General features: G+C 41.0%; 1 protein-coding gene across 1 annotated transcript in view; it reads left to right on the top strand.

The window, feature by feature from the left end:
- Nucleotides 1–5,763: 5,763 nt before the first annotated feature.
- Nucleotides 5,764–13,292, top strand: part of LOC121873901 (glutamate receptor ionotropic, delta-2-like) — a 55,506-nt gene continuing 47,977 nt past the window's right edge. The window contains exon 1 of the mRNA XM_042377779.1: nucleotides 5,764–5,826. The gene's annotated coding sequence lies outside the window, so the exon portion shown is untranslated. The remainder of the gene's footprint in view (nucleotides 5,827–13,292) is intronic.

Genomic DNA, 13,292 nt, shown 5'->3' with positions numbered 1-13,292 from the left:
AGAGTACCGCATCAAAGGCTTCTGAGAAAAAAGTTAAGGCTCATGGTATCAAGGGAATATCTAAATTGGGATAAAAAATCATGGCTCACCGATAGAACACAGAGGGTCGGGGCGTAGATGGTGTTAAATCTGGAGGGGGGCTGTATAACCAGTGTTGTTTCCCAGGGGGTCAGTACTGCCCATTCCCGTTCATAATCTACATAAACGATCTAATACTGGGATCAGCAGTGACATGGGCAAGTTTGCTGATGACACCAAATAGGCGGCAGATTAAATCAGGGCAGGATGCAAATGCACTACAGGAGGATTTAAATAAACTGCAGGAGTGGTCAGAAAAAGGGCAAATGAAATTCAACACTCAGTGCAGCGAACTTAATATTGGAAGAACAAATACTGTCAATGTATACAGCCTTAACAAACATCAATCTAGAGAAGTCGACTTGTAAGCCCGGCCCTACGGCCTGGAAAACAGTGTGTTAATGTTCGAAATAAGGCAAACGGAATATTAGGTTTTATATCTTCAAGTGTAAGTAATAAGAGTGTGGAGGTCAAATTGTAAATATGTCTTGCGTAGTCAGGCCGCACCTCGATTATGCTGTTCAGTTCTCGTGACCTTATTATAGAATGGCATCAATTCACTGGAGTCGGTGCAGCGAAGAATGACGAAATGATTCCGGGACTCCTAAACCTTCCACATCAAGATAGATTAACGAAATAAACTTGCATTCCCTAGAAAGACGAAGAGGAGGGGAGATATGATAGAAGCATTTAAGGGTAGCGAACCAATAAAAAGATATAGATAAAGTTTCTATAATATCCGAGCAGGATAGGACCTGGAGCAACGGATTTAAGCAATACGTTTAGGTTTCCGGAGGGAGATAGGAAGGAACTGGTTTTCAAATAGGTGGTAGACGAATGGAACAGTTTAGCAGCTTTTGTCGTAAGTGCTGGAACGCTGGGAAGTTTAAAAGGAGGCTAGATAACTTATGGATGATAGAGAGTGTAGTAACTCTCGACAGGAAGCTGCTATGCACAGGCCAACCTACCTATTGCAGAATCCTTGTTTTCTCTTATGTTCTTATTTTATCCCAAATAAGTCGCTCATTAACTCTGTCAAGATTTGGGAGGTCTATATATTGCCCTGCGATTATTTTTTTTTCCGGCGTATCGGTTATCTTTATCCAAATTGTTTCTGCATAAGTTCAGTATTTTCGTTTATTTCACACTTCAGATTATCCCGACATAGATTACTACTCGGGCTCTCTTCCTGAATCTGCCATTTCTTGGTATGGAATAATTTGTAAACTGTAATTTGGTATTTGGCCGGTAAACTCACGTGAGTCTAAGTTTATTTATATTTCAGTGAATGCTTATTTCTTATCGATTTTTTTCTGATACATACCAACGCCCTGATTTCCCATTCATTTTGTTTCGTACTTACTGTTTGCTAGTAGACATTTGCTTAGTCGATCTGAGTCCTCCTTGACGTGTTTAGATTTAACTCCCTGCCTAATTTTGTTTTTTTCATCATTCTAGCACTATTTCTCTGCTGGTAACTTTTTACTTGTTTACCTGCCCCACTGCAGTCTCCTCCACATCCATGCCCATATGTTCCTCTAGTGCTTTAAATATTTTTATTATTATTTTGGAACTGGCCTCTCGAGCCATCCAGGTTGTGCCACCCCATCTCAGACAGACACCATCCTGCATAAAGGTCCCTTGCCTGTACTACCTTAAAGGTTATCCCAGTTGTCAATGAATGGACCGATATTGACTTGCAAAATTCATCGAGACGGCCGTTGACACCACCTTGCCCATTACAACCATCTATTGCCTTACTTCTTCATTCCTAATACGTTTTATAGCTGTCTTAACCGTATCATGAAGCTCCTCACCCTTGCCACCGGCCAAAACCATTGCCTCCTGAACTGAGTAAGATAATGAGTTTGTCTCCATTACCAGACAAGATATTGTCCATCCTGTCAACTATATCCCCCACCCCAGCTACTGTTATCTGGTTTGCTGTAGGGCAAAGGCAACTCACGTCAGCGTGAGCCACTCACAGAATATAAAGACAACTAATCACCACTCTAACCAAGGTGATGGTGGCCCCAAAGAACTAAATGGTCACTCTCGACCTCCAACACCCATGGTTATGAACCATCAAGACAACCTTCTTTGTCAACGCGGTCGCATCATCACTCTTTACGGACGGAGTCTGGCGTCGCGGCCCAGGAAAACGATCACGTGGCCTGGCCTCTTTGCGTGCGCGTCCATCAGAGTGGTAAGTAAGTTGTATTCGATCTCAGACAGGGTTTAGATAGGGCGGAGAAGAAGTTAACAATAGCTAACAGAGAGTTTCTTGCAGGATCTCTGAGAACCCACCCGGTCGAAGCGCATTGAGCGGTCCACGCGGTTTTGAGCGGATTGAGCTGTAGGTGTTGGTCACTGGTTAGCGGGGTTGTATCTGGGACGCCAGAAGTGAACGAGTGTCCTTGGCAACTAACTACGTGGGACCAGTGTCCGCCCTTGGTTGATGATCGTTCTGGGTCATCAAATCTCCCCACCTTGGTTCACAACACCACACATCTTCGGTCAGTTAGTGCCAACTCTATCAAACGAAAATAGAACCCTCCTCAGCTGGACAGGGTTCACCTGCTGACGGTCACTCTCCGGTCCATGGGTGTACTGGAGTAAAACTGAGGCAGTCTGAGTGAAGGAACGGTCACACACTGAGACCAGGAGTCTAGTGGGTACATAGAGACATTTATCTCCCCAGTGTTGGTTGTATATGATAAATTTAACCAGGTCCAGGTGTGTACACGAGGGGGGGGGGGTTCGTACGGGTATTCTTCAAGGTTGTTGACAAACTATAGTGCCTTAAAAGTACGGGTGTATTTGGAACCTATGTGGAGCATGTTACGGGTATTGGTGGAGAAAAACATTCATGACCCCTGAAATCTAGAGAGAGTAATGACAAAAAACAGCGGAGCACCAGATGGGTCATGAGTGATTTTTCTCGGGTTCTTGTAAATGCCTCTGCCACTTGGCAGGTTAGTAGTTACAACCTTCGGGCTCTAGGACAGTTAGGATTGTAGTATTTTGTGGGTCATCCCAGACAGGTTATGAGTGATCCATGTTCTTGTGTAGTATGACTAAAATCGGGATTTTCTATTTCTCAGTGATTGCTATTATTTTATCTGATGCCCCTTAGGCATGCTCATTGGTGCACGTGATGTTTTCTAATGTTTTATATACTACTAAATGATGTAAGATAACGAGGGAACTGTTTCAGATGACTTCCTCATTCCGGTGTAGGTAGTACTGTTGCCTTAGTAGTCTTCTCATAATGCATTTAATATTTCTTACTATTTTTTGATACCATGTATAACTTTTGTTCCCCATTGTAGTGTTTGCTTCACGCTAAGAAGTGTGCTGGTGTTGGTGTACCATTATTGATTGTGTTTGTATTGTTGAGGAATAGAGGTGTCATCTTTTACAGTGGGTCTCATTTACCTCAATCACAGGTGCTAGCTTTCAACGGGTCACGGAGAATATTTTTAAATTAATTGTGCTTGTGCTGGTTCGGGATTTTCTCTAAGGGTGCCCACTGCATTACCATCCATTATACTCAAAAACCCCAATAATTACTGTAAGTGAGAGAATTCCGATCGGTTACATAATATATATATATATATATATATATATATATATATATATATATATATATATATATATATATATATATATATATATATATATATATATATATATATATATATGTAAATCGGTCGAATTACTGACTTATTTTCACTTGACTTGGGGTTTATTAAAGATTATTAGATGGTAATGCAGTGGAATGCCTCTAGTGAGAAATCCCTAACCAGCACAACAGCATTTAAATTTACTAACAAAATGAATTGTCCGTGACCCGTGGAAGGATAGCGTCTGTGACTGGGATGAATGAGACACACTGTAAAATTTAGACACTTATATTCCCTCCAACACTACAAACACAATCAAATAATGGTACACCAATATGCGCACCTCTTAACTTGAACTTAAAACACTACTCTGGGGAACAAAAGTTATACATGATATTGAAATTATTAGAAACTCAGGCAACAATAAATTTAAAGTATTAAGAAATGTTGCTTGCACACATGAAACATGCCTTAAGGGCTTTCAACAAAATTATATCACCCCAACAGATGCACACTTCCTAACCTAACTTAACCACTACTGTGGGGAACAAAGGTTATACCTGAGATCGGAATTATAAAGAAAAATTTGATGCATTAAAGGAATTAAATCGCAGTATCACTCTGGTTCCACTTAGTGACACAAACATTAAAAAAACAATACTCTCAAAATCATTTAGGAACTATTACTACACACGTCAAGATAATATCAGTAACTGAAAAATGGTACTAACTACACACAAAAATATTGTCACTATTATTGAGATGTTACTGGGTCCACCAATACCCGTGAACCATGCTTCACCCAACTCAACATACACCCGTAATAAGGGAGATAAAATGTTTCTCTAGGTATCCCCTAGACTCCTGGTCTCAGTGTGACAATTAATTTACTCAGATAGCCTCAGTGTACTCTCAGTGCGTCCATGGGCGGGAAGAGAGAACGCCCGCAGGTGACCATGGCCAGTAGGTAATACTTCTAGCTGACCGAGGGCACGTGGTGGTGGGCACCCACGTGGTAAGAACTGATCACCCAATGCCGATGCTGGTCCCGTGTCGTTTTAGTTGTCGGGAGCACTCGTTCACAGTGATCCTTTGCTACCCCGCTAACCAGTGACAAGCCTACACTGATCGTTCCAATGGCGACACTTGCCAAGCCTCAATCATCAACCGCAGTCTCAAACGGCAGTCAATCTCTGGCAGTCAATTTCTCGCAGTCAAGTGGGTTCTGACGGAAACCCTGAAATGAACTCACTGTTAGCTCTTGTTAACTTTATCACTGCCCTATCTAAACCCTGTCTGAGATCGAATGAGACTTACTTGTTATGCTGCAATAGCGCAACACAGGTGACTAGGCCACGTGACTATTTTTGTGACAGATGCGCAGGGACGTCTTGTTTGTCTGAATGCTCCCCGTGACTGAGAGAGAGCCCACCTCCTGTCCTCTCAAGGCGTTAGCTTAGGCCTACGTGACATATTTTCACCCTAACTAATAAGTCCTTGGGACACCCATAACATTATTCAGACTGATAAACGATCTATAATAATTCCAAATTCAATAATAGTCCCTTAATTTCATGAATCGCATCATTATTAATTCGGCAAATTACATTCAATATCATATAGGCCTAGTTCCACAACCTCCCACTATGTGCGGGGAGCGCTCTCTTCCCTCAGACGACCTTGAAAACTCAGTATCGCCAATAGCGCGGCGTTTGAAATTACACTGAAATTTCTGAATATCACACACACACATATATATATATATATATATATATATATATATATATATATATATATATATATATATATATATATATATATATATATATATATATATATATATATATATATACATATATATATATATATAGAGGGAGAGAGAGAGAGAGAGAGAGACTACATACTATTTATGTGGCTAAGCAGTCAAAGGCTATTCAAATCCTAATGTTATTGGTAGCATCATTTGTATGTTCAATCAATAAAATGAGCAATGGCCCATCTAAATGTCAGTCACTCGCCATAAAACTTTTGGTCGTGGCTCCAGGACAGTCATTCTGTTGCAGCATCTCAGCCTGACAACTACTTCATTTCGGAACCATTGTGTCGGCCATTTAAGTTGACGGTAAGCTTGTTGCTGTGTAATTGTGATCTTACTTTGGTTTGCTTTTGTCCTATAATCTGTGTTGTTAGTACAGTACATAACGATGATAATTAATTAGATACCTCTCTAAAATACTTCTAGCTATGTTTTAATGGTTTTGGTGTATTTCTCTTATTCTTATCTCAATTAATTATTGCATACATGATTATTTGATATGATCGTAAAAACACAGGTAAATATAACACTAAAGTCTTCCTAAATCAGTTTAAGTTATCATAAGTTATATTGTTTTTATTATTTTATAATTTGTATAATTTCATCTACATCCTTCCTTCAATATACATATGCGTTCGAAATTTCGGAAAATTAAAAAAACACTTAGTGGTCAATGTTACTCGCTCCAAAAAATATAATTATACTTTGGTGTAGGAAAATATGACACAACAGACGAAGGATTTGGACAGCCCTAGCAAGACAACAAGAGTTGCAGTGTTCATTTTGAATTCATCCCCTCCGTAAAGATATCTTTTGGAACGAGTACTCACCGCTGCATCATTGAGATTGTGACCTCTACTTGGGTCAGGTGTGGACAGCTGTGTTTGCCTAGGTGCATGGTCATGTCGCCGGTCGGCAATGCGTCCTAATTATAATCACCAGGGTGTGTCTTGGACAGGTGAGTTTCTTGAACACGGTCATAATGCTGGGTTAACTCAGGTACCTTGTGGCCGTCAGCTCTCCTGGGTCAAGTCTTACTCTCAATGTTGGGTGTGTCAACTTGCGTGAGTGTACACCAGCTCATCTACTTATTGTTATATGTGCAGTTCTTTCTAGGCTGTAAGCTATGGTCTGATAAACAATCATTACATAAGTGTAAATGGAATGGGTCTAATGAAAAAAAAAAAAGAAATGGAAATAATAATAATAATATTTTCCAAAGCACGTTGTCATTCCATATTGTGTTCAAATTTCACAGTTCTAGTCTAAAAAGTTTCATAAGGCATCACCGGACAATCAACCCAAAACTTGACAAACGAACGGCGTTAACACTTTATCTTCTCACGGAACCTTGAGACGGAATAGGGGAGTGGGAATGCAAGACCTTGAACTATCATTAAGATCAAAAGTCCCTAAATTACGTTGTTCTTTCATTAAATGAAAACCAGTCATCAGGCACCGAATATGGAGCTTCATTTGTGTGTGATCTTGAAATAAAAATTATACTCCGTCTAATTTTGTGAATGTGTTAAACAGATAAGAGCAACAAGAACATAGACAGTGAGATTTACCCCCATTCACTTAAAAAAAAATCAAAACATAACTTAATGCATCATTGCCAAAAAAGATGAACACTATATATATATATATATAAAACAAAAGTATGTCTGTGTGTTTGTTTTGTTTTGTTTGTGTGTGTGTCTGCACGAGAATCTCGAAACTACTTTACCGATCTGTGGTGATGATGGATGTTGTTATGAGTGATGATGACTGATGTAATATGTAGTGATGATGGATGGTGTTATATGTAGTGATGATGGATGGTGTTATATGTAGTGATGATGAGTGGTGTTATATGTAGTGATGATGGATGGTGTTATGTATGTAGTGATGATGGATGAATTATTTATATGTAGTGATGATGGTGGTGCTATATGTAGTGATGATGGATGGTGTTATATGTAGTGATGATGGATGGTGTTATATGTAGTATGATGATGGATGTGATTGTTATATGTAGTGATGATGGATGGTGTTATATGTAGTGATGATGGATGGTGTTATATGTAGTGATGATGGATGGTGTTATATGTAGTGATGATGAGTGGTGTTATATGTAGTGATGATGGATGGTGTTATATGTAGTGATGATGGAAGATGTTATATGTAGTGATGATGGGTGGTGTTATATGTAGTGATGATGGATGGTGTTATATGTAGTGATGATGGATGGTGTTATATGTAGTGATGATGGGTGGTGTTATATCTAGTGATGATGGATGGTGTTATATGTTGGGATGATTAGACAATAAAATAATAACAGTTTAATGCTAAAATATATACTTTGCTGTACCGTTGTAGTAGAACATACATACACCGTTAAAGAAATATTGATGGCAGAAGAAGTTTTGGGGAGTGAAAAGTGAGATAATGTGGAACTTCCCAGAGGGTGACGTCCTACCGTGGCCTAGCGAATGAGCCGCCCAGACCAAACTTGGCATGGATAACAAGTGTTTCCTTGCTTCTCTCATGGACAGTTCTATGTTGCATGCTCCAGAGTGGGAACTGGCAAAAATCTGTACACACTTGCTGTTAATGGCAAAACCAAAAATGTGGTCTACCCTAATGCACAACAGTGAGGTGATGATGGACCGTGTTATATGTAGTGATGATGGGTGGTGTTATATGTAGTGATGATGGGTGGTGTTATATGTAGTGATGATGGGTGGTGTTATATGTAGTGATGATGGGTGGTGTTATATGTAGTCATGATGGATGGTGTTATATGTAGTGATGATGGATGGTGTTATATGTAGTGATGATGGATGGTGTTATATGTAGTGATGATGGATGGTGTTATATGTAGTGATGATGGATGGTGTTATATGTAGTGATGATGGATGGTGTTATATGTAGTGATGGTGGATGATGTTATATATAGAATATGAAAAGTATCACTCTGTTGTCATTGGCAACATGGATAAGAAATGTGAATAATGCGGCGCAAAGTAGTACAAAGGAGAATCTGCTGGACTGTGCTGCTCTCATGGGAAAGAACGACTGCCAAAATTTGGAAAAACCACCACAATCATTGAAGACTCTCGTCCTGGGAACAACACCAGAGTCAAAACACTTCTTGGAAAATTTACGGAAGTACAATTCATGCTTCCAGATGACAACCGTAGGAGCTACCAGAGTAGTTCGTGAGCACGGATACATGCCCACATTCAAAGTCCAAGGTCAAGTCTATCACAAAGCAGGATCCCTCTTACCACTGGAAGATGAGCAGGCAAAGTTCCTCTAAATCTACTTCATGGGAGATCATGAAAAGCAGACTACTATCAGGTGTGGCAACAGTCAAGGTGTCAGACATGACATTGTCCTATCTATCCAAGAAATGCTGCATGAGAACAACACGTATGTATAGTCATTTAAAAATGCCATGGAAAACATGCCTTCTAACGAGCACAAAGTCAGGATCAAAGCAGACACCTTAATGTACTATAGTGATACAATGTGGAGCCTCCCGGAGGGTGGCGTCCTACCGTGGCCTAGCGAAAGAGCCGCCCAGAGGGCGGCGATTCCGCTAGTGTGTGTATATATATATATTGCTCCACAATCTGAACAACCTTCCTTGGTTGACTCCTCAGGAGCTCAAGCTGGAAGAGAACATGCCTCGGACCTTCGGAGAACGATGACTTGACCTTGGTGTTGAACCAATTTGGCAAGTAGACACTCACGATGAATTGGACAATAAGTCTCAGGTTGTGAAGCTGGTTCCCTTTCAGTTTATGATGAGCGACCCAAATTCTGCAGAACCTGAGAGCCGTTGTGAGCCACCTAGAATGTGAGACTGGACCTATCTGCAGGTAAGCAAGTCTATCAGGCATGACCCCAGTTTTGATGGCACTGCAAATCATGTAACCATAGTACTGGTCAGTACTCAGGTCGTCAATGACAGTGTGTGCAAGCTCAACGAGTGGAGGGCCAACTGTGATTTTTTCAAAGCTCGGATTTATTTCTAACTCAGTGGCAGAGTCCAGCATCTTGCCAAGAGGACCAGACCATCTGTTGTTTGAAAGAGTCTTGCCATCCAGCTCCTGGATCAGATGTCTGAGTGGCAACTCGTTGGTGTGGAGGTCACAAACAATCCAGACCAGCTTCCTCCCAATCTTCCGCTCTATCCACTGTAGCCCCCCTTGCCACCCTGTGTTCGTGTTGGTGCTGTCCTCCAATGGCCTGCAGGGTCTGGTCTACGTTCCTCTCTCTGAGCCAGTTCACAATGTTATCTGCCACTATCTCAGCTGGTTTCCTGATGTCATCTTTCTCTGGAGTGAAATGCCACAAATACTTCCCTCCTGGTTCACTGCAGCAGGAGTAGTGTTCCTCCTTCACCATGGCAGGGAACAACTTGTCAGAATCTCCAACTTTCATGAACACTTTAGTGTCATCCCTTCTCCCATCAAAGAACAAACAATTGATTCCATTTTCTCTTATCCCCTTATCAAACTCCTCTTCTAGGTTACTGACAAGTTTCTCCTGAGCTCTCCTTACTTTGTTATGATCTATCACCAGGTGAACATCATCAGGTGTTATCAAACCACCGTCAATCCAGGCAGCTGTTGCTATCTCTGCAGTTTCTCTGAGACCAGTGTGGTGTCGCATGCTGGCCAGAGCTATGCTCGGGATATCTTTCCTATTTCGAATCTTATGCCTGGGGGGCTTTTCTTCTGTCCAACTGTTAGATAGGGTGGAATCAAAGGCATTTCGTCTTATTAAACTATTCTCCTTTAGTTGACAATCTTTCTTCCCTTCGCCGCAATGTTGCTTCACTCTCTCTTTTACGGTTACGTTAATGGGCAATGTTTGGTGGATTTGGCATCCTGTGTACCGCCGGCAAGGCCGTGGGCTCGTAAGACACGTCTTGCCCGCGGTGCCCACCGTTTCTCTGTGGATGTCGGTCACCCTAGAATAACCCGTTATGGTGCATCCTTCTTTCCTCACACAGCCAAACTGTTGAATGCTCTGCCTTCTTCTGTGTTTCCACACTCATACAATCTGTCTCACTTTAAATTGCTGTTTTTTCGGCATCTTCGTGGTGTAGATTAAAATAACCTTTATCTTTTCTATTTTTAATTTATTTATCTTTTTTTCGCCCCCTAGGCCCCGTTGTGTGCCGTTCGACCTGTGCCCTGGTGGGCTAATTCCCGTATAAAAAACAAAACAAAAAACAAAAACAAAAAACAAAGGCAGAACATACTATTGAAAACTGAGATCAAACAACAATGACCCCGAATGGATAACTAATTATTTAAAGAATATTTTTGGCCAAAAGAAAGGCTATAGGTAGGAGAATAAATCGTGGTGAAGTTTATCTCCGAGATTATTATAAAGTATTAGCCAATAGGGTTAAGGCCGAGATAAGAAAATCAAAGAGGAATAATGAACTTAAGGTACCAAGGGAGGCGAAGTCAAACTTCAAGGGATTCTTTCAAATGTATCAAAATGAAACACGACGAAAGATTGGACCAATACAGTCAGATACTGGCGAGCTAACTGTTAACAACGGAGAAATGAGAAATAATCTGAATAAATATCTTTCAACAGTTTTCACCACCGAAAATTTAAACGTGATACCTGAGGCACCGACTATATACAGTGAAGGAAATAGATTACGCGAGAGAGTAGTGACTTGGTAGTAGTCTAGCCTCAAAAAACTTCATCAATTACTCCATAAGTCACCAGGTCCCGATGAGATATTTGCAAGAGTATTAAAGGAATGTAAGGAAGAGCTTAGTATGCCCTTAGCAAAGTTGTGTAACATATCCTTAATAACAGGTGTAGTACCAGAATCCTGGAGAATAGCGAATGTAACACCGATTTTCAAGAAGGGATATAGATCATTATCCTCTAACTACTGCCCAATCAGTTTAACATTAATTGTAGGCAAATTCCTGGAAGCAATAATTTCAATGACTCCCAACATGGCTTCACAAGCGGGCATTCGTGTCCAACTAATCTATTAACATTCTTTTCAGCTGTTTTCGAATCAGTGGACTACGGGCACGACTATGATGTGGTGTAGCTTTACTTTAGCAAAGCCTTCGACAGAGTCCCACACGAAAGACTCATAAGAAAAGTGGACCCTCATGAGATTGGAGGCGATATTCTAAAATGGATTAGGACGTGGTTACAGGACAGGATACAGAGAGTGAGCATTAACGGCACTAAATCCGATTGGAGAACCGTCACGAGTGGAGTCCGCCAAGGATCAGTACTTGGACCACTATTATTTATTATTTACATAAACGACAGAGATATCGGCGTAGACAGCAACATAAGTAAATTTGCTGATGACACTAAAATAGGGCGAGTAATTAAATCTGACTAGGACTCCACAAAACTTCAGGAAGACCTAAAAAAAAATTTCGCTTGTCTGAAAAATGGCAGATGAAATTCAATGTGGACAAATATAAAGTACTTAATCTAGGAGATGTAAACAGAGAAATCAAATACCAGATGAACAACGATGTTATAGGGAAATCCGACTGTGAGAAAGCTTTAGGAGTAATGATAAGTAGGAATCTTAAACCAAGTAAACAAAGTGTATTTGTTCGAAACAAGGCTAACAAGGCTACTTAGGTTCAAACAAAGAAGTGTTAGTTACAAGACTAGCGAGGTCATCCTAAAACTATATCTTTTGGTTGTGAGACCTCACTTGGATTACGCAGTTCAGTTCTGGTCACCGTACTACAGAATGGATAAAGAATCCCAAGGAGGAATTCAGAGAATGACAAGACAAATCACGGGCAATAGGAACCTTGAGTACAGAGACAGGTTAAATCATCTTAATTTGCACTCCCCCGAGAGACGTAGAGTGAGGGGCGATATGATCAAGGTTTATAAATGGAAGTCTGGGCTAAACAAAGAGGACATTACAAACGTACTCAAACTATCCAACCAGGAGCGAACTCGTAACAATGGTTTTAAATTAGACAAATTTAGATTTAGGGGCGAAATAGGTAAGCACTGGTTTGGAAATAGAATAGTGGATGAGTGGAACAAGTTACCAAACATCATCATTAACTTGAATACGCTGGATAGTTTCAAACATAGGTTGGATTTATTGAACAGTCTCCAGAACTGGGCCACCAACAACCATGTCACCATCAACCATACCAAGACCATGGTTATGCACATCAACCTCTCCTCCGACATTGTCCCACCTCCTTCCATTACTTTAGGTCCGAACACACTCCAGGTTGTAGATTCCACGAAGCTCCTCGGCGTCACCATAGACAACAAACTAAATTGGAAACCACACGTCAGTGAAGTTGTCAAATCCTCCAGTTTCCGTCTCCACCTCCTCCGCCGACTCAAGTCCCTCGGAGTTCCTGCACCCGAGCTCCTCAGTGTTTACACAACATTCATACTTCCCAAGCTCACCTATGCCTCCCCCACCTGGTCTTCCTCCCTAAATGCCACACAACGTAAACACCTAGAAAAAGTGCAAAAGAGGGCATGCAAGATTATTCTCTCCCGTTCCTACTCCACATATCAAGAAGCGCTCAACACACTGACCCTTTCGACTCTCACTGACCATCACCACGACCTCATCTGCAAATTTGGTAAGAAGCTTCTACACCATCCTCGACACCGGCTCCTACTACCGCCTGAGATCCCTAGCCCGAGAATTGCTGTTCGACACCACAACCGCATCCAGCCCATACGTGCACGAACTGATCGCTATAAGAACAGCCCAGTCCCAACCA

The sequence above is a fragment of the Homarus americanus genome, unplaced genomic scaffold, assembly GCF_018991925.1.
Source record: "Homarus americanus isolate GMGI-L3 unplaced genomic scaffold, GMGI_Hamer_2.0 scaffold25827, whole genome shotgun sequence".
NCBI lineage: Eukaryota > Metazoa > Arthropoda > Malacostraca > Decapoda > Nephropidae > Homarus > Homarus americanus.
Note: the sequence above shows the minus strand (reverse complement) of the source record. Positions and strands in the feature narration are given on the sequence as shown.